General features: G+C 34.8%; 1 protein-coding gene across 1 annotated transcript in view; it reads left to right on the forward strand.

The window, feature by feature from the left end:
• DPP10 (dipeptidyl peptidase like 10) overlaps positions 1-25,994 on the forward strand; it is a 997,128-nt gene that overhangs the window by 815,095 nt on the left and 156,039 nt on the right. The window lies entirely within an intron of this gene.

The following is a 25,994-nucleotide window of genomic DNA, read 5'->3' on the forward strand; positions in this document are numbered from 1 at the left end:
TGATTTAGAGCATTTTTTCATATGGTTATAGATATCTTTAATTTCTTCCTCTGAAAATTGCCTGTTCATATTCTTTGACCATTTATCAATTGGGGAATGACTCGCATAGCTGTACATTTGACCCAGTTCTTTATATAGTCTAGAAATGAGACCTTTATCATTGAGATTAACAGTAAAAATTCTTTCCCAATTTACTACATCCCTCTGAATTTTGGTTGCATTGGGTTTGGTTGTGCAAAAACCTTTGAGTTTAATGTAATCAAAATTATCCATATTGTATTTCATAATGCTTTCTATCTCTTCTTTAGTAAAAATTCTTCCCTTTCCATAAATCTGATAAATACACTATTCCTTGCTCCTCCAGTTTGTCCATGGTATCAATCTTTATACCTAGATTGTGTACCAATTTGGACTGTATTCTTGTGTAGGGTGTCAGGCATGGGTCTATGCCTAATTTCCACCACACTGTTATCCAATTTTCCCAGCAATTTTTGTTGAACAGTGAGTTCTTATCCTAGAAGCTGGGGTCTTTGGGTTTATCAAACAGGAGATTGCTATATTCCTTGCCTACTGTGTCTTGAGTGCCGTGTGTATTCCACTTGTCTACCCTTCTGTTTCTTAGCCAAAACTAAGTGGTTTTGATAATTGCTGCTTTATAGTAGAATTTGAGATCTGGTAGCACTAGGCCACCTTCCCTAGCATTTCTTTTCATTAGACCCTTTGATATTTTGGACCTTTTGTTCTTCCAGATGAATTCTGATATTATTATATCCAGCTCTAGAAAATAATTGTCTAATAGTTTAATTGGTATGGCACTAAATAAGTAAATTAATTTAGACAGAATTGTCATTTTTATTATATTAGCACGGCCTACCCATGAGCAACTGATGTTTTTCCATTTACTTTAATCTGACTTTATTTGTGTAAAAAGTGTCTTGTAATTATGTTCATATAGTCCCTGGGTTTGTTTTGGCAGGTAAACTCCCAAGTATTTTATAGTGCCTACCCTAGCTTTAAATGGGATTTCTCTTTCTATCCCTTGCTGTTGGACTTTGTTGCTAACATATAGGAATGCAGATTTGTGCGCATTTATTTTGTCACCTGCAGCTTTGCCGAAGTTGTTTATTATTTCAAGTCGTTTTTCACTTGAGTCTCTGGGATTCTCTAAGTGTATCATCATATCATCTGCAAAGGGTGATAACTTAGTTTCTTCTTTGCCTATTCTTATTCCTTCAGTTTCTTTATCTTGTCTAACTGCTACAGCCAACATTTGTAGTATCATATTGAAGAATAATGGTGATAATGGGCATCCTTGTTTCAGCCCTGCTCTTAATGGAAATGCATCTAGCTTATCTCCATTGCATATAATGCTTGCTGAAGGTTTTAGATAGATACTGCTTATTATTTTATGGAAAGTTCCCTTTATTCCTATGTTCTTCAGTGTTTTTAATAGGAATGGGTGTTGTATTTGTCAAAAGTTTTTTCTGCATCTATTGAGATAATCATGTGGTTTTTGTTAGTTTTATTGTTGGTATGATCGATAATGCTAACAGTTTTCCTAATATTGAACCAGCCCTGCATTCCTGGTATGAATCCTACCTGATCATAATGTATTATTCTCATGATAAAATGCTGTATTTGTTTTGCTAAAATCTTATTTAAAATTTTTGCACCTATATTCATTTGAGAAATTGGTCTATAATTTTCTTTCTTTTTGTCTCTTCCTGGTTTGGGTATCAAAACCATATTTGTATCATAGAAAGAATTTGGGAGGATTCCTTCCCCAGTTTTCAAAAATAGTCCATATAGTATTGGAATTAACTGTTCTTTAAATGTTTCATAGAATTTACTTGTGAATCCATCTGACCCAGCAGATTTTTTCCTAGGGAGTTCATTGATGGCTTGTTCAATTTCTTTTTCTGAGATGGAGTTGTTTAAGTATTGAACTTCCTCTTCTGTTAATCTTGGTAATTTGTATTTTTTAAAATACTCATCCATCTCGTTTAGATTATCGAATTTGTGGGCATAAAGTTGGCCAAAGTAATTTCTAGTTATTGTTTTAATATCCTCCTCATTGGAGGTGAGTTCACCCCTTTCATTTTTGATATTAGTAATTTGATTTTCTTCTTTCTTTTTTTAATCAAATTGACCAAAAGTTTATCAATTTTATTAGTTTTTTCATAAAACCAACTATTGGTTTTATTTATTAATTCAATAGTTTTCTTAATTTCAATTTTATTAATCTTTCCTTTGGTTTTCAGTATTTCTAATTTGGTATTTACTTGGGAATTTTCAATTTTTTTCTTTTCTAGCTTTTTCAGCTGCATGCCCAATTCATTGATCTCCTCTTTCTCTATTTTATTTACATAGACATTCAAAGATATAAAACTTCTCCTAAGAACTGCTTTTGCAGTGTCCCATAAGATTTGGTAGGTTGTCTCATTATTGTCATTCTCTTGAATGAAATTGTTGATTGTTCTATGATTTCTTCCTTCACCCACTCCTTCTTTACGATTAGATTATTTAGTTTCCAATTGATTTTTGGTTTATCTTTCCATGGCCTTTTATTACATGTAATTTTTATTGCATTATGATCTGAGAAGGATGCATTGATTATCTCTGCCTTTCTGCACTGGATTGTGAGCTTTTTATGTCCTACTACATGTTCAGTTTTTGTAAATGTGCTATGTACTACTGAGAAAAAGGTATATTCCTTTCTATTCCCATTCAGTTCTCTCCAAAGATGGATCATATCTACCTTATCCAGAGTTTTATTTACCTCCTTAACCTCTTAACAACAACAAGAGGAGTGTAAGCTACTTACATAAAATCTTTTTTTTTTTCTTTTTACATAGTGGACTCTCTTGTGTGTAATAAATGTTTCATAAATGATTATTGGATTTAATTAAACTGAGATGGTTTATTAATGATACTAACTGAGAATGAAGTCAAAAAGTATGACAAGTTCTTTCTTTTGACCTTCAGTTTGGGGTTTTTATGGAGTATCCAAATTGAATTGTCCTGTAAAGAGTTTGAATTAGGAATATGTGTAGCTGATTGAAATGTTTTGGGAGAAAGAGCAGAGAGAGGATACCAATGAGCATAATGATGTTGTCTAGAAGACAGTCAATTTTTTTTTGTAAGCTGACTATGGGAGTAAGTGTGTGTCTATACATAGATAGATAGATAGATAGATAGATAGATAGATAGATAGATAGATAGATACACATATAGATAGATAGATAGATAGATAGATAGATAGATAGATAGATAGATCTATATATTATATATGTCTATATATATATATATATATATAAATTATATTTTTCCAAAATTGAATTGAACTGCTTGGAAAGTGGTCAGTTAACCTTACATTTCTTTAAGGTGAGAAAATGACCATTTGTCAAGTATTTTATAATTGCCATTTTTTTTTTGTATGTATTGCAATAAATAACCACTGAGGTGGTAAAGAGAAACAGATTATATGAGTGACTTTAGGGAAGCCTTTTAAGGAGGGTGATGTGAACATTTTTCTGTATAGGAAAGGAAAAGAAGTGTTAAAGATTTGAATGGATGTAAACATAGATTAAGGATGATAGAGGACATTTAGAGTACAGTCAGCCTGAACTTAAGGATAAGGCTTAGAAAACAGATTAAAACAAAGCATAATAAACAAAACTTTAATGGTTCAGTGACCAGATAAATCTATGAAAAATATTTTACTTGAGCTGGGTGATAAAACAAAATGGAGAATTAAGTATGGAAAGTGGAGACTACTGGTAAGATTTCATTGAATATTTTGAGTGGCACCAAACTGTGATGAAATATTAAAGACAATATGCCTTTAAGTTACATAATCAATAAATGCTTCTCTCAGAGTGAAGTAAAATACTTAAAAATATAAAAAAGAAAGGGGCAGAGCCAAGATGGTGGAGTAGAAAGACAAAAAAATGCAGGGTCTCCCAACACAGCCCATAAAATACCTGTAGAGAGGGACTCTCAACAAATTTTGGAGCAGCAGAAGTGGAGAACAACAGAGTGGAGGAGATTTTCAGCCCAGGGTGACCTGAAAGGCCCATGGAAAACGTCTGTTGCACCAGACTCAGAGTGGAGCCCAGCTCAGCCTTGGCCACTTGGCCTGGCTTGCGAACAGCCTTCAAGGGTGGAATCTCCAGTTGTGGAATCCCCAGTCCCAGCAACAGTCAGTTTGTAGATCCCTCAACCCACAGGTGCCAAAGGTAAGTGACAGGGTTTTTTCAGCTGGCTGGGAAGAGAGAAGGGTCTTCCCATACCTATGGCCTCAGGCAGCAGCTGCAGCGGCCACAACAGACAGCAGCATATCTCACAGCAGCCCCTACAGCAGCCTGAGACCATTGTTGGATCATAAAAACCCCTGGGGGCAGTGAGGGAGCTGGTCTTTGTCTAGCACTGAATGGCCCTGCACCCACAGCTTGACTGAATCCCACCCCCCTAGTGCTAGTTTGGCAGAACTGGAGGTCAGATGCCTATTCAGAGGAAATTCTGTTAAGATTCTGGGCACAAAATTCCTTTCTCTGTGCCCAGACCAGTACACGCTTGAATGTGCCACCATGGAGGAACTGATATCTTACAGGTCCCCAGAGTATGCCTTACTCTTGACAAAGGACCAAAAAGTCAAGTAACTGCTTGGGAAAATACCCAAAAAAGGGGAAAAAATATAAGACCATAGAAGGTTACTTTCTTGGTGAACAGATATCTCCTCCCATCCTTTCAGATGAGGAAGAACAATGTTTACCATCAGGGAAAGACATAGAAGTCAAGGCTTCTGTATCCCAAACATCCAAAATAAATATTCAGTGGGCTCAGGCCATGGAAGAGCTCAAAAAGGATTCTGAAAATCAAGTAAGAGAGGTGGAGGAAAAACTGAGAAGAGAAATGAGAGAGATGCAAGAAAAGCAAGAAAAGCAGGTCAACACCTTGCTAAAGGAGACCCAAAAAAATGCTGAAGAAAATAATATCTTTAAAAATAGGCTAACTCAATTGGCGAAAAAGGTTCAAAAAGCCAATGAGGAGAAGAATGCTTTAAAAAGCAGAATTAGCCAAATGGAGAAGGAGGTTCAAAAGCTCACTGAAGAAAATAGTTCTTTCAAAATTAGAATGGAACAGATGAAGGCTAATGACTTTATGAGAAACCAAGAAATCACAAAACAAAATCAAAGGAATGAAAAAATGGAAGATAATGTGAAATATCTCACTGGAAAAACAACTGACTTGGAAAATAGATCCAGGAGAGACAATTTAAAAATTATGGGACTACCTGAAAGTCATGATCCAAAAAAGAGCCTAGACATTATCTTTCATGAAATTATCAATTAAAACTGCCCCGATATTCTAGAACCAGGAGGCAAAATAAATATTGAAAGAATCCACTGATCACCTCCTGAAAGAGATCCGAAAAGAGAAACTCCTAGGAACATTATGGCCAAATTCCAGAGTTCCCAGGTCAAGGAGAAAATATTGCAAGCAGCTAGAAAGAAACAATTCAAGTATTGTAGAAATACAATCAGGATAACACAAGATCTAGCAGCTTCTATATTAAGGGATCGAAGGGTGTGGAATATTATATTCCAGAAGTCAAAGGAACTAGGACTAAAACCAAAAATCACCTACCCAGCAAAACTGAGTATAATCCTTCAGGGGAAAAATGGTCTTTCAATGAAATCAAGGACTTTCAAGCATTCTTGATGAAAAGACTAGAGCTGAAAAGAAAATTTGACTTTCAAACACAAGAATAAAGAGAAGCATGAAAAGGTAAACAGCAAAGAGAAGTCATAAGGGACTTACTAAAGTTGAACTATTCACATTCCTACATGGAAAGACAATATTTGTAACTCTTGAAACTTTTTTCAGTATCTGGGTAGTTGGTGGGATTACACACACACACACACACACACACACACACACACACACACTTACACACAGAGATGGAGAGCACAGGGTGAGTTGAATAGGATGGGATCATATGTTAACAAAATGAAATTAAGTGTTGAGAAAAAAATACATTGGGAGGAGAAAGGGAGAAATGGAATGGGACAAATTATCTCTCATAAAGGAGGCAAGTAAAAGACTTTTCAGTGGAGGGAAAAAGAGGGAAGGTGAGAGAAAAACCATAAAGCTTACTCTCATCGCATTTGACTAAAGGAAGGAATAAAATACACGCCTTTTGGTATGAAAATCTATCTTACAATATAGGTAAGTGGGGGAGAAGGGGATAAGCAGGGTGGGGGGAATGATGGAAGGGAGGGCAGTGGGAGGAAGGAGCAATTTGAAGTCCACACTCTTGGAGAAGGACAGGATCAAAAGAGAGAATCAAAGTAATGGGGGAGGGGGTGCAGGAGAGGATGGAGGGAATTATAGTTAGTCTTACACAACATGACTATTTTGGAATTCATTTGCAAAACTACACAGATATGGCCTATATTGAATTGCCTGCCTTCCCAAAGGGAATGGGTAGGGAGGGAGGGATGGGGAGAAGTTGGAACTCAAAGTTTTAGAACAACTGTTGAGCATTGTTCTTGCAACTAAGAAGTAGAAATACAGGTAATGGAGTATAGAAAGTTATCTTGCCTTACAGGACAAAAGAGAAGTTGGGGATAAGGGAAGGGAGGGATGTTAGAAGAGAAAGAAGATTGATGATAGAAGCAATTAGAGTTCTTGGCGTTTTGGGGTGGGGGGAAGTGAGATATGGGGAGAAAATTTGGAACCCAAAATTTTGTGGAAATGAATGTTGAAAAGTTAAATAAATAAATTTCAAAAAAAATATAAAAAGAAAATTAAAGAGAATATTTAAGAGAATGGCTATTGTAGAGAAGCAACAGCAGAAGATGTCTACTTCTGATTCTTGGGGCTGGGAAGCTTTAAACTAAAATTAATGAATCTCTAATATTAGTATTTGCAGTATAATGCAAAATTAGTTGGGGAGGTATTCGATTATATTCAGTAGGACCTCACATATAACATGAATTTCATATTGCTTTTTTGTGAAAGACTGACTTTGAAAAATGCATAAAATCATGGAAGATGCAAAATTGTCTTGATATAGATCATTCAACTGCAGAAAATTATATTGTGCTCTTTCTCAAAATTATTGTGGAATTGTTCTCCCAAATTTCTAACAGAGACCCTGCAAGGCAAGTTTTCTTCTCTGTATTGTGCTTCCAAATGGTATCTCTAGGTGAGGTGTCAACAGCATGAGATTTCTAGACAAAGCTGAGAACATACAATTTTGAAATTATTTAAGAGTACAGTCTTTCTCTTAGGATACAAATAACCTCTAATTGTCATTAATATACCAATATTGAAGAGATTTTTAATGATATGTAGCATAGATTTATCCTGAACCCTATTTTATTCAACGTATTTATCAGTGAATTAAGTGAAAACATAGATGGGATGAATATTAGTTCTGCAGATAGTATGGAGCTTGGAAGGTTAGCTAACTTATTGGATGATACTGTCAAATTTTAGATGTCCTTGACAAACCAAAATAATAGGTGAAATCCAGTAAAAAGAAATTTAATAGAGTCAAACATAAAGTCCAGTAGTTGAATTTTAAAAATTAATGCATAGGTATAAAATGAGGGTGGTGCTGGCTTGACAATGTCTCATAAAAGCAGATCCTTGGGATATAAATGAACTACAGATTTAACACAAGTCAGCAGTGTAAACATGGCACTTTAAAAGCTTAGCTGATTTGGGATTTACAAGTATATTGCTCAGGAGGTGACAATTATATACTACTATGCCCCAGTCAAAACTTTTCAGAAATTCTGTGTTCATTTTACAAGATATATTAACAAATATTAAGTATATAAGAAAGGAAGAAAACCAGTGTGGAAGTGAGGTATCATGCCATTCAGTGTTAGTTGATGGAACTGTCGGCCATTATCCTTGAGAAGAAAAGATTTGAAGGAGCAGAATGTAAATGCTACATTCAAATATTTTCAAACTATAATGTAGCAAAGCTAGCACACTTATTCTACTTCACATTAACTGGCAGAAGTAGAAGCTAAGAATAGAAGTAACAGAGTGACTGACTATACTAAAAAGCAAAAAAAACTGCAACAAAAGGTTACAGTTTTTCCAAAGTGGAATAAACAGCTGAAAAAGTTAAGAAATCCCCTCTCATTGGAGTTCTTTAATCAAAACCTGAATACTTTGTTTCATTCTTTTCAGTAGGGATTTCTGTTTTGATGCACTTTGGAATGTACAACCTCTGAGATATCTTTCAGTTCAAATATTCTTCAATTGACAGGCAAAATACAAAACTGCTAACAAAAGGCATTTTCCACCATCATTTTGAATGTACAACCTAGAGTCCAAATAGAATAGGGATTCTCTTTAGAGGAAGGTCTTTTACATGTTCTCATGTATTAATGATATAATAATTGCAATAAAACCCTAGCATTTAATCATAGGCTTTTTATATTAACCCATTGATAGGTTTCAGTCTAGCTCTGTGATCTTAAAATTCCATGAAGGAAAGGACTATATAGTATAGTTTATTTAAATTTTTGTTTAGGTATCAAATGCAGTAAAGGACACATATTGATGCACATTAATTGACCTAATAAAGTGAATCTTGACATAGTTTTTTGTTTGTTTGTTTGTTTGGTTGGTTGGTTTTTTACCTAGGGATTATTTCCTTTATGACTTGGAGTGAGTCAATTCACTCCTCTAATACTCAGTTTACTCCTCTGTGTATATTGGAGATAATAATATTTGCATAAGCATATTCACAAATTGTTAACACAATTATTTCTATAATTTCTGTCAAGTGCTTTGGGAAGTTTATAATAATATATAAAATAAGCTATTCATATTCACTTCCTCTATTCATTTCTTTTAGACAAGGTTTTACACGCAAATAAAAACATAAAATGAAGTCCTTATAATAGGTTTACTCTCTTTCACATCCAATATTCTAAAATGTTTGTCCTTTTAGCATTTTTAATGGCATTTAAGGCCTAAGTAGTCTATCTCTAATCTGAATCCTCTGGATAACTTTATCTTCCCATTCTACATTGCTTTCTTAGGCCCATCTCTAGCCTAAACACTCAACTCAAATAGGCACTTACCTTAGTATATGGTTCATGATAGTTGTGTAGGCCTGAATTAGTAAATAAACAGAAAAACTCAGAAATTCCTTGTGTTACTCTAATAAATCCAGGAATAACTCTAAGAACTGATTGCAAAATTAACTCCCAATTTATTTGTATGTAGATTATACTGTTTGTCAATTTCTTACAGAAATTTTCATATCCAAAGTGGTTTACTTCACATATTTCAGGCTTACTTCTTCCCACTTTAGTCTTTTCTCATATGATACAGAATAATCTTAACATGGTCCTAAATAAAGTATAGTTCAGAAATTATATCACTTGTTACTAACAAAGAAGCACTCTTCACTTTAAAAATAGCATTTGGGAGTGTGCATATATTAACAATTGAAATATTTTACCTCCAGATCCTCTCAGTCTGGTGTTTGTCTCCCCAGGTTTATTTCCCCTTTCCTACTCCAAGGCCTCTGTGTAACAGGCAACTGGCATCCTTTTTGCTTCTGTACATGACTCAGTGTAATGTCTTTTGCCTTTACAAAGGTTTTCCACCATGCCTAGATCACTTTTCCTCTTCATCACTGCCTCACAGAAAATCTTGCTTTCTTTAGGGCAGAGTTCAAATGCTAGATCCACTTAAGTTTTATCTTGATTACATCAGTTACTAGTTCCTCCTTACTGTCCTTGCAAGTTTCTTCATATGTAATTCTTCACCTATTAACATGTTTCCCACGATAGAATTAAAATCCCATGAGGGAAAGGTCACCTTTTAATCCTTTATTCTCAATAGCTAGCACAGTACCATCACACATATATTTCTTGTTGTTCTTATGAACATTAATTATTGTGGTGTGCCAAAAACATTACAACATGAGTTATAGAAATGAGGCCAATTGAATGTTTTTCTCCAAACTGATGATTGGCATTTCCTTCTTGAAACAGAACCCCAAACAACTTTCTGTTTGGCCTTTTTATGTGAAAGAAGAATGGGAAAATGTATTATCTCTTTGGCTGACCTCATGCAAAATTAGTAAAATCAACAGCTAAAGTTACCATCCTTCATGTAATCTTAATATCTTCCAGAAAATTATTTTTACCTCCAGCTACAAAATGGGGATGAAAATACCTAACTTCAAGGGTTTTAAAAGAGTCAACTGAGAGACAATAAAAAGCACTTCAAAAAGTATACAGCAAATTATTTATATGCTCTCAATTTTTAGGATACTTCATGCCCATCCTTTTTTATATTAATAATGAAAATTAAAATGTTTATTTTTATATGGTATAATGGAAGTCCTAACAAAATTCCAATGTAATAGTATACTATCTTCTATTTAGAAAGTTACCATAAATTTGCTTTCACTCTATGTCTCTAAAATTATAATCACCTTGACAGCCATGTTCTTCAGGATGCAAGTTACATTTATTTTTAACGGTAGGGACAGGTGTATGTGTTTGTAATGTAGAATCATGTTTTCTGATGAGAAAAATGTTATTTTCTAAAATAAGATGTCAGCCAAATAAAAAGTAGTTGTAGATTGAACACCTTAAATTAACTCATCAATCAACATAAAATCTTTCCAAATATGCTTTGATGTTTAAAACATGATTCTTCTCATGTTGCCTATAGCTTTCATAGTTCCTGAAAAGTGTCTAATTTTTTACTAATACCCTAAGGTAATGATTTCATAAACTGAATGAATACATAAAATGATAAATATTAAGCAATTGGATTTGGTGAATATAATTATGTGAGGACAACATTTTGATGTTATTAACATGACCATACTTTCTCTGACCAACTTAATCCATTGGCTAGGGAACAGTACTAAGGATGCCACAGTCCCAGGTTAAATCTGTATGTGAATCATGTAGCATCATTATCACAATCTCACAGAATTCAGCGCTATGACCAGCTAATTTATGGTTTTGTTTTCTGATGAAAAATCAGAAAAAAAAATCCGTGTCAGTTGCAATTCTATCCTCATGATTGGAAAGGTACCACCAAGTTAATAATGGGTCATTTAGCATCACTTTCACCTACATCACGTGGAGAAATATTTTTTTTAACCAAAGAATATATGAGTTCTCTACCCCTGAGAGTATATGGACCTCTATTAAAACTCAAGACTTGATATTATTTTAAAATTCTTTCAATGTAGTAACACTCAATAAAAAGTCATTTTTCAAATTTACAAATTGCACAACCATTAGGCAAGCTATATTGATGTCACATCATCAAGACTAATTAGCATACTGGTAAAAAGCCAGGACTTTAAAACATGAAGAATTGGATTTGAGTCCTAGTTCTGACACTATCTGTGTAACTGTAGTTAAAGTTCAACCTTTCTGAGTTTATGTCCTTATCTATATAATGAAAAGAATAAACTCAGTGAACTCTGAAGTTTCTTTGAATTTTATCTAAATGTATTTTGCCACTCAAATTTTAATGCGCTATCCTCTGTCATACATTTCACCTACATACTGTTCCCTTAACAGTTTTAATTCCTTTTTCTTTGACTGTTCATATTATTATTCTCCCTGACTGTGGAAATACTATTCAATCTATGAAGATTTCATCCCTGAAAGGATCAGCATAGTTAGAAATGCTCTTTCTCCCCCTTTTGAACTGCTGATGTATATCTTGTTTTGGTTTTTGTTACTTTTGAATTATTGTATTCTACTTATTTTAATACATTTAATCTCCCTATGCAGATTCTAAAGACCTTGAAAGTTGAAGCCATATCTTATTAATATATATCTCTAACATATCACCTAGCATGTAATGGGGCAAGTTGAGTTAAATAGCACTTATTAGGCACCTACTATATACTTGGGCAAGTTGGAAGCTCGGTCAATAGAGCAGAGTGTGGAGTCAGTGAGACCTTAGTTCAAATATGACCATTGATACTTACTACCTGTGTGACCTTGGGGTTTGCCTTAATCCCCTGGAGAAGAAAATGACAAATCTTTTCAGTAATTCTGCCAAAAAAATCCCATAGACAATGTAGTCCATGATATCACAAAGTGTTGGATACTACTATGAAAAACATAGAGTATATTAATTTTAAGAGAATTGTAAGAAATGGTTTAAAAGACATAATGAAGCACATATATCTTCAGAAAAGTTTATGGGAGATCCCTAAGGAGAAGAAATGGAGATGCATGAAATCAGTAGTTGGGGGTTTTCAGGTGAGGAATCTCCAGGAGGCCAGGGTTCTTTTATACTTTTATTCTTAATGTAATGGGGAGCCAATATAGTTTATTGAATATGGGTGTGACAGGAGCATTCTTATGTTATAGGATCATCATTTTCAAAAGTGAGTGTAGGATAAACAGACGTTGGGAGAGTTTTGAAGCAAGGAAACCAATCAACTGCCTCTTGTGGTATTCTGGGCATGAGGGAGTGAGGACCTACACAGGGGTGTTGGCATTGTTAGTGGAGGAAAGGGGCATGTGTGATATCAAAAAGTTAGAATTGTGAAGATTTTGTATTGGATAGTTAGTACTCAATAAATCTTTTTTGAATGAATGGATAGATTTGCAGATCAGCAAAAAAGGGAAAATTAATGACTTTCATAATGAAGGAAGGATATGATGACAATTTCATTCACATCCCAGTTTGTTTTATAAACTAGTCATTTTCAAAATTTTGAATCTAAAATTTAAACTTCTACTTTTTTTTCCTTGCTTCTCTATCACAACATGTGTTAGATTGAAGCTTGGGGGGTAGAGTGAAATCAAATACTAATTGCTTAAAGTAGTGACCAGAATTAAAATGAAACCATGGTTAAAAATGACTTTTTTTGTTGTACTTCAATAGATTGAGAAAATAAATAGGTTCAGTTGCTAATGTGGAATACACTAAGTATCGTGCTTAACAGAAAAATAAAATCTTGTTTCAATTCAACAACTCCTATTATAAGGTACGTTCTGGGTTCTGGGCAGACAATGATAAAGGAGACACTTCTAGTCCTTAAGGTGTTCATGTTCAATGAGAGTTTAGCAAAATAATAGTTCCCTTCAAGTACCTAAGTACCTAATCTAAATATCATAAATGTGATTTAGATTCTAAGGTTTCACCAGAGATATAGATTTGATATCAATATTTAAATTCATTGTTCCTTGTAGCTAACCTTCAGTTTTAACAGCAATTCTATGTTGAATGTCTAAAGAGCACTCCAGAGTCACTGATACTTTCTACTCATGGGCTATAAATATTTATGCAAGCATCACTGTGTTGCAAAGGATTGGAAATAAGGAAAACAAAGCATTCTATTAGGTTCACTCTCTGTGTATTTATAATATGCTCCAAACAGCTCACTAGGTAAAAATGAATAGTAGTTCAGATTCTCAGCTACAATTTATCCAATTTTGAACCTCCACCTAGAATGTTAAGTGTTTGTGGTTATATGTTGTTTATATAAATAACTTTTTGTGAAACATTGACTTTTAAAACATGAATGATACACAAAGAATGTTTCATATTTGAAAATATTTTAGACGCTCTTCTATCAACCTTGACCTGCCTTTTCAGTAGCAATTGATGGAAAATGCATTTTTACCCCTTTTATTATTTATCTGTGTTTTGGGGGAATGGGGGTAGCGGAGAGCTCTCTCCTTTCTTAGAGTGACAGTTGAATAAAACTCTGTGCCTTTTCTTAATGGTTCATGGAGTCAGGCTTATTCATCATCAGGAATCATATTGCCCTATTATTAAAACTGGAATCTGTAGAAATAATTGTGATGCAATTTATAAAGGATTATGCCTATTCAAAGTAAATAACAGAGCAGAAACGTATGAGCATAGGAATCAAGACTGTTATTCCCAAACAGATACTGTGCTCAAACAGGTTACCTTTACTAGACACCTTTATGCAGGTTGCATTTGCCATAACATTCCTGCTTCAATCTCAACTGATTGTCTTGTCCATTCAGGCAAAATGCATATATATATATATATATATATATATAATTATTATTATTATTATTAAATTCTTCCATGTAAACATGATTTTAGTCTTTATAACATTATAAGAGAAAATAGATAATTTAGGATAGAAAGATATAATGCTATAACTGAAAGTAATCTTAGTGTTTATCTAACTCATCCTTTGTAATTTTATCAGTGAGGTAGCTAAGGTTAAGAAAGGACTAAATGAACTGTCACCTAAACAGCATTATGACAATTTTGCAATGGGTGCTAGTTATGTATGATAAATATCATTGCAAAAAGTAGTCAAAATGACATTGAGTAGGATGTCAGTCAACAAATATTTATTAAGTGCGTATATTTTGCCAGGTACTGTGTTAAACACTGAGGAAATAAAAGCAAAATTATATCTCTTCTCTCAAGACAAGGAAATTCTTTTTATGAGAGACTATGCAAATACCTATGTATATATGACATATTTTGTAAATGGGAGGTAGATTCAGAGGGAAGCCACTACCAATAGCATAGGATTTTGGAGAAGAACAAGAAAGCCCTTTTTTTAGAAATTGTAGTTTTTGGAGATTTTAGCTGTTTAAATAGAGCTCAAAGGAAACAGAAGGTAGAGTTAAAGAGGAAGACTATTACAGAAATGCAAGATAGCAAGTGAAAAATCCCAGAGATAGCAGATGGAACATAATATGTGTGGAAATGGATGCCAGTGGAAGTGACGGTTAATATAGCTAGTTCATAGAACAGAGGTAGTAAGATGCAAGAAGATTGGATGGGTTGGAAGGATCTAGCTTGTGAAGGGTTTTAAATGTCAAAGAACATTTCATATTTGTGCCATATAAGTTGAATAGGCATAGTGCTTATAAATTGCAGGCTTCTCTTATAATCTACCATTTTATCACCCTTCTAGAAAGTCTACCATTAGAGATAAACATATTTGTATCCTTCATTACCCTCTGATAAAACGCAAATACCACATGTATGGATAAAATTCAGCTGCCCACCAACCAGTTATTCATGTCTTAGCACAAATTATTGTAATTATCATTGCTAAAGCCTGTCTACTTATTATTGCCAAAATTAAAGTATAGTTGAGTCTGGAGAAAGAGAAAAGGAAAAAGGAAGTTTGAATGATTTAATGCAGTTCTTAATGAGGACTGCATAGTAAAAGTTTCTGTGAAATCATAAGTCACCATGAGATTTAGTTTTCATTCAGAATTAGAATAAAGAAAGATGTTGACATTTAGAAGGGAGTGAAAAATAACAGGTAGGAGAATACTGCAAAAAATACCAAACAAACAAACACATTTTTTTGCAATTTTGCCTCTACTCTTTTTCTTACTGTTAAATTTGTTTAATCTAAATCCTTCAAGTATGCTGCTTCTTTTGTACTCAGCTCACCAAAATGAGAGAGCATAACTTTCCTGCTGGAGTCATTAAGATCTGCCCTATAATTCAGATGATTTGTTTAACACTCTGATGATTCTATCAAAGGATAAGATAAAAATAAAAAAAAATTATTTATTTCTAACTCAACCAGATAGACTTCAGGGGACTGTGGTGGAAAGTTAGTTCCTTAGGTGTTTGATTTCAATGCCATTGATAACCTACTATTGATACTGAAGCAAAATATATGGAGTAATACTTGTGAAGAAAAGAAAAAGAATTTTCTTTGTAATTGCATTCTCAAGAAAGATGATCATACTACAAAAATACCAATGAAATATTAAAAATACGCTTTATGCCTCTAGAGTCCTGTTCTTTTCTAAATAAGTCTTTCACTTCAACTTAGAAATCATGTAATTTTTCTTAGAAGACTCTTAAAGAGCATAGAGATATGGATATTTATTTATATTGTAGATTAATTATTAACAAATTGTTCATCTCATTGATTTTTCTGATAACTGCCATAACTCTTATTCTTATCTTTCTTATCACCTCCACATACTCATTTATACAACACCATCCCAAACAAAACCCATGGTTTGTTCTAAGGATTTCATCATCACCAGATACTTACCATTCATGCATCAAAAATTCTTATCTTTCCTGGATTTACAGCAGGAAATGAAAATTTATTAAAAGAGAAAAGAGAGTCCATGAGGTCTCAACTTCTCTTCTGAAAAAGAAATCACATGCAAAGATCGATCACCAACCAAGGATAATTTCACTTAAGCAGAACTTAACAATACTTTATTCCAAAAACAAAAAAAAATGTATAATCACTTCTTAATTGAACATGTTCGCTCAATCAAACTGACAGATTTCCTAGAGACATTGAGGGAAGACATGAACGAATGTGGCCAATGATGCAATATATTTTGAACTTCAATAATATTATTTAAGATGCCCACAGGATAGCTTTAACTGGTCTAAACACTTTACAATTCAGAGTATGTATTCATATATTAGTGTATTTTTCTTTTAAACATTACCTACTTAACTTTAATATTGTTTTATTAAGTACCTCTTATTTGCAGAGCAATGTGCTATGTTTTGAAAAAGATGCGAAGCTTAGGTAAGGCACAGTCTCTATACTTTTCAATCTTATATTGGCACCACGAACATAGAAAACTCAAACACCTGATTCTAAAAACAAATAATAATGCCTTACGAATACAATGTTTTGAGTTTCACAAAAGATTTTAAATTCATTACTTTTATATTCAAAACAATCCCTTGAATCAATGTGATATAAATTCATTGAGACCAGTGACTGATTTGTTTTTTCTTTGTATCTCCAGTTGAATCTGCACTAACTACAGTGGCAGTGGTTGTTTTTTATTGTTTTGTTTTCTGATAGATTTTAAGCTTTTTAAGGTTGGAGTGGTTGCATTTTTTTAATTTGTCAAACTTCTATGCAATATAATTCCCGGCACCTAATAGTTCCTCTAAGAATTACTATTGTTTGATTCATTAGGACAGTCTGTTAAAGTCAGGAATTCTTGCTTTTGTACTTGTGAAACAAATAGTTTTAAATCTTTTTATAAGCAAGCAAAAGTCCACCTTCTCTCCTTCCCGTCTATCTCTACTGAAAATAAAAACAAACAAAAATGATACAATGATATATAGTCAAGCAAAACAAATTTTCACATTGGCTGAAATCCTCCCCTATATACAAATTTAAAGATAGAGATATAAATAGAGATAGAGATATATACATATGTCTATATCAATGTAGATAGATATAGAGAGATAGAGATAATCTAGAGATATAGAGATGTCTTTATATCTCTATATCTGTCACTCTATCCACAACTCATTCTACACTCTGAGTCTATTGCTTTACTATCCAGAAACACATAGCATATTTCTTCATGAGTGCACTGCAATCATGGTAAGTCATTATGCTGAATAGTTGCCAATTATTTTTTCCATAGCTCTCAATTGTTTTCCATTTTTTCCTCTAGTAGTCTCATTTAACTTACTGTTTTAAGAGATTTTAACCATTTTCTTAAACTCTTACTTTATCTCTTCCAGGATTTTTTTTAAAGTTGTGCCCAAAGTAGGGTTTTGTCTGTTTGTCTGTCTGTTTTTCCCTTTGAGACTTTACTTGTGGATGTTTTGGAGTCATTTTCTTATTCTAGTATTATGTCTTGAGCATCTCTATCCACAATAGATCTTAATAATAGATTTCTTTTGTTTTAATTTTCTCATTCTTCCAGTCTTCTTCATGACTTTAAACTTATTAGGGCTAGGATTGCTGTACTTTAATATAAAATATCTGAACTGGTCCTGCTGCTGTTTTATTGGTATATTACCTATTGTATTATTCCTGGACAGCTCATGATAGTGACCTGCAAGCTTTTGGTGCTATCAAATTGGTCTGTTTCAGGAGAAAGAATGATTGATGTTCCCAGGGTATGAGCTCAGCAAATTTTTTATTTTGATTTTGAACCTGAGGAACAGACCTGTGGGATTTCCTAATTTGGGTTTTCAAAAGGCTGTTCTTGTGCTCATCCAGTGTCAGCCAGCTAGAAACATCTCCTGGTTCAGAGTGGTAGAAATACAGGATCCCTTTTTTTCTGGGATTCCAACACTGGTCATTCCACTATAAGCTTCAGACTGTGTGTGAATATGGAAAATGAGACACTGCTCCATATCTGGATGCTAAGCCATATAGTTAAAGCCAGTGCCTGGGGCTTGTAATTGCTCCTCACTCAGGCATAACATCTCCAGGTACAGTTCCTTCCTCAGTCAATTATGGATCTGTGCTCTAGAACTGAACAATGAACAGTAGAGCTGCTATTTCATACCTTGCTTGAGCTGAAGGCCCTCTATGCTGTATCTCAGACCTCTTCTTTCTTTGATGTGCATCATTTCACTGAACTAAAATAAACCACTTGGCCGTTCCTGGCTAGAACCCATCCACAGTGTTCATCAACCTCTTTTTATCTCTCCCTATGCTTACCTGGGCTGGAAAAAGTTACTTTCTATAATTATTTTTCCTTGATTTCCCAATTTCTTGGTTCTGTCAATTTTGTTAAATCTTTTTGGAATAGATATGGAAGGGAATCATTATGTTTCTTACGTTGGTCAAATTGGCTTCACTTTTTGAAATTGATTTTTGGAACAACATGTAAGGCTTTACATTTATTTCTGTTCAATTTCATCTTAGACTTAATCCAATATTCTACCCTGTCAAAATCTCTCTCTCTCTCTCTCTCTCTCTCTCTCTCTCTCTCTCTCTCTCTCTCTCTCTCTCTCTCTTCCTTTCTCCCTCTCTCTCTCTCCCCATCTCTCTCACTATCCCTCTCTACTTTCTGCCATCAGCAATTGATAAGCCTGCTCTCTGTGCTTTTATATGTTATTGCTAAAAAATAGTTTGATGATTTAATTTTTCCAACAGTTAAAAAAAGCCAAAAACACAACTTTGTTTTTTCAGCAGTAGCATGATCTAATAAATGGAAAACTAATTTTACCAATAAAAATAAAAGTATTAGCATTCTCACATTAAGTAAGCAATGAATACTACATGTTTTGATTTCTAAAAATGAGGCCAATTAGTAGTTATATTTAAGTTCCACATAATTTCTTCAAAAAATGAAAATTCATCAGAGCTATTGAAACCTACTGAATATATGCTTCCGTGACTTACTGAAGAGCTTTCCCCCCAAAAATGGATAAGTAGGCTGGCATAACTTCCACAAATTTATATTCAACAATTCAACAAATATTTATTAAATGCTACCTGTCAGTGAGGCACTGTGCTAAATGTAGTGTTACAATGACATGAATGTGACAATCCCTAGTATCAAGAAGCAGACATTATGTTTCACTGAACAATTACAGCGTCTTTCTTCATTGGGAGATGTAAGGAGAGGCAAAAATATTCTGGAAATTTAAGGTATGTTGGACAAGGCAAGCCATGTATATAAAGAGCTATGTAATAAAACAAGGACCATTCAAACAACTAAAATAGGTAAAATGAGGTTTAAAATAACTTCTGTCTGGCTTGATCACAAAAGTTGTTTCAGAGGGGTCTGATTAAAGCCAGTGTGTGAAGAACAGGCAAGAATAATTTCCCCAGAGGGAACAACTCAGATAATAGAAAGAGGCAGGGTTGGTGCTAGGCTTTTTTAACAAATGATCTCATTTGGAAAAATAGCAGGTACTGAATAGAAAATATGGAAGGGAAGACTAAAAAGGTAAGTTCAGAATGTGGAAGACTGATATGTGGAATTTCTCTTTAACAAAGTAGAAAAAGAGAAATCATGAAGGATTAATTGAGAAAAAAATAAACAAAATTAGAGGTAACATTGAGAAGAGACTATTGGGAAAAGGAGGCATGATAATTGCCTTCAATTAATTTACAGTTGGTCATATGCTGCTTCCTCCTACTTTAAGTTCTAAAAAAATTTCTCGCGCTTAAAATTGTCCCAAAAGAGAAGGGCCTGCCTAAAGCAACAAAAGTTTATTGAGTAACCACTCTGCAAGGCTCTACACTTGGTGCTGATGGAAATAGAAAGACAAATAACACAGGGTCCCTGCCTTCAAGGAGCTTCATATTGATTTCCCCAGCTGTAAGCTTTCTCTAGTATAAGCTAGGCCCCAACTGGTTTGGGGCATTTTTGAAAGAATTCTGCCTTCAAGTGAATGGGAAAGAAATCACCTTTATAATGCCTTTGATCTCTAGATTGTCTAAAACTAAAGGCCTAAAGTTTTTAAACAAAAGGGTATTGCCAAAGAAGGATATTCTTTATGACAAGGAGACAACCCAGGTGTCAGAAACAATTGGATTCAAACCTTGCCTCTGAAATGAGTGTGTTGCTTAATCTCCCTATCTCCCCAAATAGCTCTCTAAGAAAATAATTGGCGAGTTGCTAGGATGTCCCCACACAAATTCAGAGAATAAAAATACAAAATACAAACACATTAAAATCACCTAAGGGAATTGTTATCTTAAGTTGTCCTGGATAAAAGATACAGAATTGTAATATATAACTGAATTCCATGGAAAATTCCTATACCTCATATTACTGAAACTATCCTCATGGGGAAGGGTAGCCATAGGGTAGAACAGGTGGAGATGGTTTCCAACCCTTAGTTCATGTCTCATTCTGTCATATACTGGCTATATAAATCTGGGAAAAATCACTTTACCTCTCCCTGCTCTTAATTACAGAAGTAAGTTTTTGTGATTAGAAGTTACAGAGAAGGTGCCAACCTGCATTTGTAGAAGTTTCCACACTGTAGAATTCACAGTAATATAGGGAGAGTTTACTATCTCTTGTTGCTTGTCCTTCATTCTCAGATAGGACCATGACATCAGGAAGGTGATGCTATGAGTTGCAAGTGAGTTGGATTTAAGGGAGGGTAGGTTGTACAAAATCACCAGCCTCACTTTCTCCTCTTGGAGCCTTCTGAGTTCAGTGACAAGATAATATATTGAGATGATTGGAAATGGCCCTGGATGCCATGGGAGACCTTTAGCCTTTTTAAGCTAAGGTCTTTCCCAGGTCTCAGTTTGACTGAGGAAATATCATTCAGTGATTAAAGCTAGGTATGAAATGAAGCAAAGAATGGCCTCTTTTACATTGTCAAAAAAATAATAATAATATGGGAGGGAAAGATCCTCGGGGTTTCTGGCTAAAATAGAAACAATTGCTTTTCATTCACACTGACAACTTGTGGCCCCAAAACTGACCTGTAGCCTATTGTTGGCCAGTCAATGAGATCCAGAGTGATTTGGATTTAAGCCCTGATTCTTAAGAAAGAAATCCATCCTGAAAAACCCAAGATATCTAGGGAGGTTTAAGAGATCAAAATTTGCATTCCTTTAGGCAGAACACCCACAGGTATGGGTTATGGTATCCTATATGGACAGAGGGAAAGGAAGGAGAAGAGAAGAGGAGAGGACAGGAGAGTAGAAGAGAGGAAAACAGAGGAGAGGAGAGGAAAACAGAAGAGAGGAGAGGAGAGGGGAAGATGTAGGAGAAGAGAGATTACTATTTCCTTCACTAATATCAAAAAATGTTAGGATAATACAGCACTGATTGGCTTTAATTTTACTTTCACTTCTTTTACTTTCACTTCTTTTCCTGATCTTCATGCCTGTGAAAGTTCTGGATGATAAGAAAGAAATATCATTAACTTTGGACTGAGAGGACTAAGGTTCAAAAATTCCCTTTAATACTGTGTGTTTGACTTGAGAAAAGTCATTTAGCTTCCCTGGGCTGGTTTCCTCATGTGTGAAATGAAGGGGTTGGGCTAGAATGGTTCCTAAGCTTCCTTCCAGCTCTCTATCCACAATCCTATACACATAAAAAATATCTTGAGAAATAAATAAATGCATACTTAAGGACTAAATAATTGAGAGTGGACACTGCAATCATAGTTGCAAAGTTTCCAATCATTTGGAGATAGAGGAACTAAATGAAATATAGTAAATTCTCTCTTTGTTGAAGAGTTTGCCGGTCTCTATATGTATTCAAAATTTTACAGTTCTGAGATTATCTAGGCAGCTTATTTCCAGCTCTAATAAGGAAGCATTTTTATTGTTGTGTGTTCCATTTCAATATATTTGTCTTCATACTGAAGTGCTATGCTGAGAATTCACTTGTAAGAACTTAGATAATGTATAAATTAATTTATTTTTCAAATTAAAATGCTGCTTGAACAACATGCGGTCATTGACCTTAAGTGCAATAGGGAGCATCAAACCAGTGATTTCCCAGTGACATTAAATGGAAAATAGTTTAATGTCAATTGATATTAAATCAGAATATTTGCATTAAATCAATACAGGAGGATTTTTTACATATGACTTTTTATTTTTTGCTTTGAGTGGAATTTGTCTATGAGGTTGGTAATCTGATGTCACCTTGAATGTTTGATGGAATTAAAAAATGAATATATATATTCATTCAGAAAATATTTATTTTGTACAAATCTGCTATCTTAGGCACTATAAAGAATGCCATCATGGAAGTTATAGGCTACTAGTCCTGCAAATATATATATACATATATATATGTATATATATATGTATATATGTATATATACACATATATATATATCTGTGTATACAAATATACATATATGCACATGTTTAAATGTATTATAATCAATCGCACATATTTAAAGTATCTGAAATTTCAAACTTGTGGCAATAGCGAGGCTAACACTGGGTATAAGAGGTTTTTTCATCTACAACACGGCAAATGTTTCCAAAAGAAATACAAATACAAATTACTGGTTTCAAACAGCAAGTATCAGAGGTAGGATCTGAACTCAGATCTTTCCAACTCCAAACATAATTCTGTCCACTTTGCCACTGCTTGCTACATGTACAAGTAGACCCTAATCCAATTCACCAATCAGTGTCTAAAAATCTAATAACCTTTTGTTCAGAAAATCATTCCTTTATTATAAAATAAAATTCCTGTGAAGTAACCCATACTTTGATTCTTGTGATTCCTCAGTCAAAACTGACTTTATACTGTTTCTCTACTTTCTAAATGAAACTATACTATACTATCTTGATAGCAATTGCCCATTTTGCCATTAATGTAGATGTGTGCTTCGCATGAGTCATCAGCAAAGATGTACCTTTCAAGGAAAGGCAATCTTGGGATGAAAAAAAACCAAAACAAAACCAAAATTATGTTCCCATCTCCAAATGTCTCATTATGTTGTCAGCTCTGGTAGCATTCAGAAGGTTTGCAGTTTCCATTCAAGTGAAGAACCTTACAAGCAACTCTTAAGAATAGTAATGTAACCAGAAAAATTGTGACCTATTTTGGACATATATTGGATATAACAGAAATCATTGAAGAAAATGCACATTTCCAGCTGTCTTTCCACAAGATAACTTCTGATTTCTTTTCTAACCCAGAGATCCTCTTCTATCAATGAACATCCTTTATGGAATGTTCCCATTCTTAGTTATGGAATGTTCCTAACTTCTTAGTTCTCTGGGGCAATATGGTGAAGTGGAAAGAGCAATCAGTTTGTTTTTTATTTATTTATTTATTTATTTTTTGGAGGAGATGGCATTTTATTTTATTTTTTTTTATTTTTTTAATTAAATTTATTTATTTGACTTTTAACATTCATTTTCACAAAATTTTGGGTTACAAATTTTCTCCCCTTTTATCCCCTCCCCCCCACAAACACCAAGCATTCTAATTGCCCCTATGACCAATCTGCTCTCTCTTCTATCATGCCTCTCTGCCCTTGTCTCCGTCTTCTCTTTTCTCCTGTAGGGCCAGATAGCTTTCTATACCCCTTTACCTGTATTTCTTATTTCCTAGTGGCAAGAACATTACTCGAAAGTTCACATCCTAACACTTTGAGTTCCAACTTCTTTACCTCCCTCCCTCTCCACCCCTTCCCTTTGGAAGGCAAGCAATTCAATATAGGCCAAATCTGTGTAGTTTTGCAAATGACTTCCGTAATAGTTGTGTTGTATAAGACTAACTATATTTCCCTCCATCCTATCCTGTCCCCCATTACTTCTATTCTCTTTTGATCCTATCCCTCCCCATGAGTGTCAACCTCAAATTGCACTCTCCTCCTCATGCCCTCCCTTCTATCATCCCCCCCACCCTGCTTGTCCCCTTATCCCCCACTTTCCTGTATTGTAAGATAGGTTTTCCTACCAAAATGAGTGTGCATTTTATTCTTTCCTTTAGTGGAATGTGATGAGAGTAGACTTCATGTTTTTCTCTCACCTCCCCTCTTTATCCCTCCATTAATGAGTCTTTTGCTTGCCTCTTTTATGAGAGATAATTTGCCCCATTCAATTCCTCCCTTTCTCCTCCCAATATATTTCTCTCTCACTGCTTGATTTCATTTTTTTTAAGATATTATCCCATCCTCTTCAATTCACTCTGTGCACTCTGTCGCTATGTATGTGTGCGTGTGTGTGTGCATGTGTGTGTGTGTAATCCCACCCAGTACCCAGATACTGAATAGTTTCAAGAGTTACAAATATTGTCTTTCCATGTAGGAATGTAAACAGTTCAACTTTAGTAAGTCCCTTATGACTTCTCTTTGTTGTTCACCTTTTCATGGTTCTCTTCATTCTTGTGTTTGAAAGTCAGATTTTCTTTTCAGCTCTGGTCTTTTCATCAAGAATACTTGAAAATCCTCTATTTCATTGAAAGACCAATTTTTCCCCTGAAGTATTATACTCAGTTTTGCTGGGGAGGTGATTCTTGGTTTTAGTCCTAGTTCCTTTGTCTTCTGGAATATCCTATTCCATTCCCTTCGATCCCTTAATGTAGAGGGTGCTAGATCTTGTGTTATCCTGATTGTATTTCCAGAATACTTGAATTGTTTCTTTTTAGCTGGTTGCAATATTTTCTCTTTCACCTGGGAATTCTGGAATTTGGCCACAATGTTCCTAGGAGTTTCTCTTTTTGGATCTCTTTCATGCGGTGTTCTATGGATTCCTTGAATATTTATTTTGCCCTCTGGTTCTAGAATCTCAGGGCAGTTTTCCTTGATAATTTCATGAAAGATGATGTCTAGGCTCTTCTTTTGATCATGGCTTTCAGGTAGTCCCATAATTTTTAAATTGTCTCTCCTGGATCTATTTTCCAAGTCAGTTGTTTTTCCAATGAGATATTTCACATTATCTTCCATTTTTCCATTCTTCTCTCTTTGTTCTGTGATTTCTTGGTTTTGCATAAAGTCATTAGCTTCCATCTGTGCCATTCTAATTTTGAAAGAACTATTTTCTTCAGTGAGCTTTTGAATCTCCTTTTCCATTTGGCTAATTCTGCTTTTGAAAGCATTCTTCTCCTCATTGGCTTTTTGAACCTCTTTTGCCAATTGAGTTAGGCTAGTTCTCAAGGTGCCAATTTCTTCAAGATTTTTTTGGTTCTCCTTTAGCAGGGAGCTGATCTGCTTTTCATGCTTTGACTTCATGTCTCTCATTTCTCTTCCCAGCTTTTCCTCCACCTCTCTAACTTGATTTTAAAATTCTTTTTGAGCTCTTCCATGGCCTGAGCCCATTGGGTGGGCTGGGACACAGAAGCCTTGATTTCTGTGTCTTTGCCTGATGGTAAGCATTGTTCTTCCTCATCAGAAAGGAAGGGAGGAAATGCCTGTTCACCAAGAAAGTCACCTTCTATAGTCTTATTTCTTTTCCCTTTTCTGGGCATTTTCTTAGCCAATGACTTGACCTCTGAATATTCTCCTCACACCCCTTGCCTCCTGATCCTCCCAGACAGCGTTTGGGGTCTGAGATTCAAATGCTGCTTCCAGCCTTAGGGCTTTTGGAGGGGGCAGGGCTGCTATTCAGTGTGAGATTAAGTTCAGGTGGTCAGGTTGGGGCAGGGCCGCCTCTCAGGCTCAGTTCCCTCAGGGGGTTTATGCACACATCTTCCACAATGGATCCAGGCTCCTGTCTGCTTGGGGAGCCCCGGTCTGCCGCCGTCCCTCTGCTTCTGTCTCCCGGGGGGGCCCGAGCCATGGGGGCACCCCACTCCCCTTTCAACCCGCCAAAG

Source organism: Notamacropus eugenii, chromosome 5 (genome assembly GCF_028372415.1).
Source record: "Notamacropus eugenii isolate mMacEug1 chromosome 5, mMacEug1.pri_v2, whole genome shotgun sequence".
In the NCBI taxonomy this organism is placed as follows: Eukaryota; Metazoa; Chordata; class Mammalia; order Diprotodontia; family Macropodidae; genus Notamacropus; species Notamacropus eugenii.